Source organism: Phyllopteryx taeniolatus, chromosome 5, assembly GCF_024500385.1.
Source record: "Phyllopteryx taeniolatus isolate TA_2022b chromosome 5, UOR_Ptae_1.2, whole genome shotgun sequence".
In the NCBI taxonomy this organism is placed as follows: Eukaryota; Metazoa; Chordata; class Actinopteri; order Syngnathiformes; family Syngnathidae; genus Phyllopteryx; species Phyllopteryx taeniolatus.
This window is the reverse complement of record NC_084506.1, coordinates 18,460,343-18,468,719: the sequence shown is the minus strand read 5'-3', so window position 1 is coordinate 18,468,719 and position 8,377 is coordinate 18,460,343.

The following is an 8,377-nucleotide window of genomic DNA, read 5'->3' as shown; positions in this document are numbered from 1 at the left end:
CAAAAAAAAAAAAAATGCTCGGAGCTCAGGGTTTACCCCGCCCACGCTTCCAGCTAAACGGCAAAATATGTCAAAGGATTGACGCTTACTCGTCGCCACACCCCACTCAGTGGAATCATTCCGTTCATATAACCCTTCATATCATCTATACAAAAAAGTTCAATCACTTTTACCACTTTCACAGAATATCCCACTGCATTTTAACGCAACACAAACAGGTTATTTCCTACTGGAACTCATGCTGAGTATTTGTAGTTTAATTAATTAATTTGCTTTTACAAAAGTCTGGTTTATTGAGCACTTACGAGCTTTAGTAACGTCACAAAGACTAAACAAGTATTTGGGACACAAATTTAGCATGTATGGAATACTACGTGTCGTGGTCATAATCTAATTTAGCATTGTGTGATGATTGTATTCGACATTCACTTTGTCGTGCGAAATCTTGGAAGTCATGTAACCACTTGGGGGAGCCAGCCTCCAGATCTTCAACAAAATGTATCGTGTTGGTGACAATACATTTATTTGTATTTCTATTTATTGTTTTCCCCCCAAGTTATTCTGTATTTTTAATATTGTGGGTCATTTTTAATAACATTTTATACTTGTCATTTAATAAACACTCAACTTCATTCATTGGGTACACCTGGAGAAGCTACTGAGTTCCAATACTAATGCTCATTCTAATATTTGGAAATATTTAATATATTCCTCGCACTGGATCACATCAGACGGTGCAGACATAACCAATTATGTATCCATTAAAAGCATTTCTATGGTAAACAGATGAGGCTTTTGTGATTTTTTTAATAGTTACGTCCCCAAAAAATCCAGAAGTGGTGCCTTGGCTAAGATTTTAATATCATTCCGTGACTACGCTTTTAACTTAAAAGACTCATATCTGAAATCATCAATGAAATGAATGGAAAGGCCATTAATCTTTTCCAGCCCCCGTAAAATACCAACAACAACAAAAATGTCACGTCTTTTTGTAGAATGTAATGAATGAAACAGTTTGTGCATCATGATTTCATGCTTTAATGCCCATTGACATTGTGCTGCACCTTCTGGTATTCATGCATTCTTTGTACTCTGTGAGGCCTTGGCCACCAGGGAGCAGTATAATATTTAAATATATACACAGAGAAGACAGGCACAATTTCTCAATAAGCTGCAGTAATATTTCATTTTGCACTGAGTATAAAGAATATATGCCCGTGAGTATTGATATATTTTCTGTCTACATGTTGCTGTTTTTGTTCAAATTTCCGATGCTGAAAGAACAACAAGAAAAAGAAAAAGAACATTGATGCTAGTTTCATTATCCGGTCTATGGCGTTTTGTATTGGGTCTTAGCATTAAGCTAGCGGACTTTAGTAAGACTACGTTGTAGTGTTTGTTTAAATACACAACAGGTAAATGTTTATGTTTAGTTTTCCAGTAAACATCAACAGGGAGAGACAATAAATGACTCGAAGCAAGCAGTTGGCCTGTTTTTTTTGTTTTTTTTCAAAGAATTGCTCGCTAGTTGCCAAACCTCTGCTTGTTGTGAAGTTCACTGCTGCCATCTAGTGGTCGTAATAAATTGTTTTGCTTGCAATTTAAGACAAAAAAAAGTCTCGCCACGTTAGTCAAAGTGCCATTGTAGATATAATGAAATGCAATCCAAAGCTCAAATAGCAGGGGCTACATGACACCCAGTTTTATGTTTGAAGAAAAACTGTATGGGAGACACTGAGGCGATGAATCTGCACTATGTGGGGAAACCAGCAGTGCTCCTTTAAAGTCCACCAAGAGTGTCACAAGGTTTTGGTTGATAGGATTACATTCCCCATCAAGGATTAGGATCAAATGGGGTTGTCTTCTTGAATTTGCAGTGCAAAATAATGAAGAAGTCATGAGAAAAAAAGCTTCCTTATACAACATGCATAATACTTCTGTGTGTGTTGAATTCGCTTTACCTTAAAATGTTGAGGAACTTTTTTGTCCATCTCATTACAGCTAAGTCAGCATCAAAGGAAGATGTGTTCTTTTTTTCTTGGGGCTTTTTTTTTATTAAAATGTTTTATTTTTTGCAACCATAATGATAACTGGAGCCTGAATGATGAATATGAATTTAAAAAAATAACATTTGTGATGCTGATCACGTCTGCATGAGTGTCTTTGCCATTAAAGTTAGGACAACTCAGCCAGCATCAAGAGATTAAGTTAACAGGAATGTTCTGCACACAAAACTTTTGCAGACATACCAGTACAATGATAAATCTTTTAAAATATGTTTGCTTCATTTTAAACCATTTCCCCTCCATTTTGGATGTATGTGTCCCACACACCCACATGCTAACTACAGTGTGTGGAAAAAAAGTGATCAAATGATACTAAATAATTTTTAACATGGTTTTATTGAGTGATTTAATAAAACCACTCATTTTGATGATGTATATGTCATTTTCATGATAATATTGAACATTTTGCATTTTCTCCGGCGGCACGGTGGACAACTGGTTAGAGCGTCAGCCTCACAGTTCTGAGGAGCGGGGTTCAATCCCCGGTCCCGCCTGTGTGGAGTTTGCATGTTCTCCCCGTGCCTGCGTGGGTTTTCTCCGGGCACTCCGGTGTCCTCCTACATCCCAAAAACATGCATTAATTGGGGACTCTAAATTGCCCGTAGGTGTGAATGTGAATGTGAGTGCGAATGTTGTTTGTTTGTATGTGCCCTGCGATTGGCTGGCAACCAGTTCAGGGTGTACCCTGCCTCCTGCCCGATGATAGCTGGGATAGGCTCCAGCACTCCCGCGACCCTAGTGAGGAGAAGCGGCTCAGAAAATGGATGGATGGATGCATTTGTCCCTGAAATTGCTGTCCACCCTATCATTAATTTCCCCTTTAAAAAAATCCTCCGATGTTTTCAGTGACATAATTACTGGGTACCCGCATTTTTTTATTTTCTTCAATGGCGGCTGAAACAGTAAATAGTAGCAGAATAAATATTAACAGTTTTGTCATTAAATCATGTGTATACTTAGTTGGAAGTTGTCAAGCTTAACATGTCCACTCTGTCATAGTGAAATATAAATTTATATAGTTGTTAAACAGTACAATCAGCTTTTTTACTGAATTATGTTGTCAAGCGAAGGTGCACCATTTGCAAATTAAATGCTAACATGAGCTGAAAAAATGTCCACCCTGTCATTGTCCACTCTACAAGCAAGCTTACATATTTTGCTGCCTGTATGTACATTGTCGGCTTGTAGTTGATTTTTTTTTAAAGTGTGTGAGGTTAACCAATATGCATTTCTAACAGCATAGCACGTACTTAATACAATGAATACTGCAATGTAAAATTTGAACTTTTTTTGGGTGAAACGGGGAAGTGTCAAAGGCACCTTATGGCGGTATTGACTCAAGAAGCCCAAGATACTGTACTGTACACGGGAAGTCACATAGAGTAAGCGCACTCACACTCAAAGCACTACGCCTAACCATATACACAGGTTATCAAAGTCAACCTCGAGCTGGACTACTTTTTTTCTTTTGAGGTTAACTTTTTTTTTCACTTGAAATTAGATGTGAGGCATATTTTCTTACATGCTCCCGTGTATTTTCATCTTGTCGGCTGCCACGGTGTTCCAGTTCCAAGCAACCTGTGAGGAAAAATGCAAGAGACCAAAATGTGATTAAAAAAAAAGAATAATGTGACCATCATCAAATTTGTTTTCTTCTTCTTGTGCGGTTGGACCAGTGAACAAGAATCAGTGAACAAGAATTGCAGGGATGTTTTAAACTGCAGTCTTGGGCTTGTTACTAGGCTACAGAAGCGTTCGTGCCAATGACGTTCACACTACCGCGAGTGTTGTGAGACGTACTCTATATCATGCGAACCACAAAAGAGGAGGCACCTAACCATGAATAAGCCAACCGAATCAAAATGTTGCTATGCCGATAAAAACATTTGCTGCTATATTTGTCCGCGCAAGACGATTAAGTGGAAGAGGTTCACGGTTCTTCATTAAAAAGTGAAGCAATTTACCAGATTTGATCATTACAGTATTATGTGCTGTGTACACTATACAGCACCCATCATACATATACAGCACCCATCATACCAGGTTATATTGTATTTGTGAACATATTGATCAAAGCTCCAAGTAGAGACGGAGTAGTTACATGTAAACATATCAATCCTAATTTAAACACTCACATGGATCCAGAAAACCAGCAACAAAATGATGCGAGACCTCAGCATATCTCATGGGAGCTTAATTCAAAGAACGTCACAAATATTAATGCATGTGGTTTCTTTTTCATGAGCTTTTTTTCGCGACATTCAATCCAAAAGGCTTCGCCATCACCATATACAGTGTCGTGAAAAAGTATTTGCCTCCTCAAGTTCTTATGTTTTTTGTGCGTAGTTTCCCCACTTTAATGTTTAAGGTCATCAAACAAATGTAAATATCAGACAAAGATAACCTAAGTAAACGTAAAATGTATTTTTTAAATGGTTATATTATTTATTCAGGAAAAAAAAATATTTGAAATTACCTGACACTGTGTGAAAAAGTAATTTTCCCTCTTGTTAAATCATGACTTAACTGTGGCCCCTCCTGGAAGCCGTCACCTTATCGTGGTGGAGGGGTTTGCGTGTCCCAATGATCCTAGGAGCTAAGTTGTCTGGGGCTTCACGCCCCTGGTAGGGTCACCCATGGCAAACAGGTCCTAGGTGACGGACCAGACAAAACACGGCTAAAAGACCTCTATGATGAAAAATATTAATGGATTGAGGTTTCCCTTGCCCGGACGCAGGTCACCGGGGCGACCCACTGGGGCCAGGCCTGGAGATAGGCCTCGAAGGCGAGAGCATGGTGGCCCGGCCGGGCACAGCCCGAAAGGGTAACATGGGTCCCCCCTCCCATAGGCTCACCACCTGTGGGAGGGCCCATAGGGGTCGGGTGCAGTGCGAGCTGGGCGGTGGCCAAAGGCAGGGACGTTGGCGATCTGATCCCCGGCTACAGAAGCTGGCTCTAGGGATGTGGAATGTCACCTCTCTGGCAGGGAAGGAGCCAGAGCTGGTGTGCGAGGTCGAGAAGTTCCGACTAGATATAGTGGGCTCGCCTCCACACACAGCTTGGGCTCTGGTACCAGTCCTCTTGAGAGGAGTTGGACTCTCTTCCACTCTGGAGTTACCCACGGTGAACCCAAACGTATTGTGAGGGTCTGCTGGGAACGTCTGGCAGAATCCCCTGTCAGAAGGACTTTCAAATCCCACCTCCGACAGAACTTTGCTCATGTTCCGGGGGAGGCTGGGGATGCGGGGGACATCGAGTCCGAGTGGACTATTTTCCGCGCCTCCATTGCTGAGGCAGCCGACCAGAGCTGTGGCCGTAAGGTGGTCGGTGCCTGTCGTGGCGGAAAATCCCCGAACCTGTTGGTGGACACCAACGGTGAAGAGGGAGGCCTTTTTGGCCTGTGGGACTCCTGAGGCAGCTGATGGGTACTGGCTGGCCTAGCGGAATGCAGCTTAGGTGGTCGCTGAAGCAAAAACTCGGGCATGGGAGGAGTTCGGTGAGGCCGTGGAGAAAGAATTCCGGATGGCTTTGAGGAAATTATGGTCCACCATCCGGCATCTCAGGAGAGGGAAATAGTGCACCATCAACACTGTGTATAGTGGGGATGGGGTGCTGCTCACCTCAACTCCGGATGTTGTGAGACAGTGGGGAGAATACTTCCAAGAACTCCTCAATTCCACCGACACGCCTTCCCATGAGGAAGCAGAGTCTGGGTTCTCTGAGGTGGGCTCTCCTATCTCTGGGGTTGAGGTCACCGAGGTGGTTAAAAAGCTCCTCGCTGGCAAGGCCCCGGGGGTGGATGAGATTCGCCCGGAGTTCCTAAAGGCTCTGGATGTTGTGGGGCTGTCCTGGTTGACACGCCTCTGCAACATCGCGTGGACATCGGGGACAGTGCCTCTGGATTGGCAGACTGGGGTGGTAGTCCCCCTTTTTAAGAAGGGGGACTAGTGTGTTCCAACTACAGGGGGATCACACTCCTCAGCCTCCCTGGTAAGGTCTATTCAGGGGTGCTGGAGAGGATGGTCCGTCGGGAAGTCGATTCTCAGATTCAGGAGCAGCAGTGTGGTTTTCGTCCTGGCCGTGGAACAGTGGACCAGCTCTACACCCTCGGTAGGGTCCTCGAGGTTGCATGGGAGGTCGCCCAACCATGTGTTTTGTGGACTTGGAGAAGGCGTTCGACCGTATCCCTCGGGGAGTTCTGTGGTGGGTGCTTCGGGAGTATGGGGTACCGAACCCCCTGATACGGCCTGTTCAGTCCCTGTACGACCAGTGTCAGAGTTTGGTCCGCATTGCCAGCATTAAACCGGACTCGTTTCCGGTGAGGGTTCGACTCCACCAAGGCTGCCCTTCGTCACCGATTCTGTTCATAACTTTTATGGACAGAATTTCTAGGCGCAGCCGAGGCGTAGAGGGGGTCTGGTTTGGTGGCCTCAGTATTGCACCTCTACTTTTTGCAGATGATGTGGTTCTGTTGGCTTCATCAAGCCGTGATCTGCAACTCTCACTGGAATGGTTCGCAGGCGAATGTGAATCATCTGGGTTGAGAATCAGCACCTCCAAATCTGAGACCATGGTCCTCAGTCAGAAAAGGGTGGTGTGCCCTCTCCGGGTCGGGGATGAGATCCTGCCCCATGTGGAGGAGTTCAAGTATCTTAGGGTCTTGTTCACGAGTGAGAGAAGAATTGAAAGGGAGATCGACAAGTCGATCGGTGCAGCATCTGCAGTGATGCGGATTTTGTATCGGTCTGTTGTGGTATAGAAGGAGCTAAGCCGAAAGGCATCTGATTCGGATGCTTCCCGGAAGCCTCCCTGGTGAGGTGTTCCGGGGACGTCCCACCGGGAGGAGACCCCGGGGACGACCCAGGACACGCTGGAGAGACTACGTCTCTCGGCTGGCCTGGTAATGCCTCGGGATCCCGCCAGAAGAGCTGGAGGAAGTGGCTGGGGAGGAGTCTGGGCGTCCTTGCTAAAGCTACTGCCCCCGTGACCCGACCTCGGATAAGCAGTAGGAACTGGATGGATGGATGGATAATCACATTTTTTTAGGAAAGCTTAATTCATTTCATTGACCACACCCAAGCCTGATTTCCTCTAGACCTGTTCAATCAAGAAATCACTTACATAGACCCTGTCTAAAAAAATGAAGTTAACCAAAAAATACCAAAAAGCTGCAACAAAATGCTAAAATCCAAAGAAATTCAAGAGAAGATGAGAAATAAAGTAATTCATATCTAACAGTCTGGAAATTGTTTCAAAACCATATCTAATGCTTTAGGACTCCAGCAGACCACGATAAGAGCCATTATCCAGAAATGGAGACAGTGGTGAACTGTCACAGGAGTGGTCAGCCTACAATAATTACCCAAAGAGCAAAGCGACGACTCATCCAGCAAGTCACAAAGGAACCCAGAACAACATCGATAGAGCTGAAAAAAGAGTAGAGTTGAGAGTACAGGCGAGTAAGGTGAAAACCACTGCTGACCAAAAAGAACATAAAAGGCTCGTTTTGCTTTTGCAAAAAACAAATAAAAAAAAAACATCTGAATAAATCCCAATACTTTTGGGGCAATATTCTATGGACTAATGAGAAGAAAGTTGAACTTATTGGAAGGTGTGTGTGTCTTGTTACATCTGGTGTAAATGAAGTCCATCATTTCAGATAAAGAACATCAGACCAACAGTCAAACAAAGTGGTGGTAATATATGGTCTGGAGCTGCGTACTACTTCAGGGCCTGGGTGACTTGCTGTGATAGATTAACAATTAATTCTCATCTTTATCAGAAAATCTGGTGGCACGGTGGACGACTGGTTACATCGTCTGCCTCACAGTTGTAAGGACCGGGGTTCAATCCCCGCCCCCGCCTGTGTGGAGTTTGCCTGTTCTCTCCGTGCCTGCGTGGGTTTTCTCCGGGCACTCCGGTTTCCTCCCACATCCCCAAAACATGCATGAATTGGAGACTCAAAATTGTCCGTAGGTGTGAATGTGAGTGCGAATGGTTGTTTGTTTGTATGTTCCCTGCGATTGGCAACCAGTTCAGGGTGTACCCCGCCTCCTGCCCGATGGTAGCTGGGTTAGGCTCCAACACGCCCGCGACCCTAGTGAGGAGAAGCGGCTCAGAAAATGGATGGATGGATGGATATGTTTTAAATAAAATAATAAATAATATAACCGACACATAATAATGATGAAATAAAATCAAAAATCAAGACGATTATATTTACATACTGTATCTATACATATAAGATGTAACTACTGTGATGCATCTCATGAAAACGTTGATATTGTACTATAGTGTACATACATTATTCT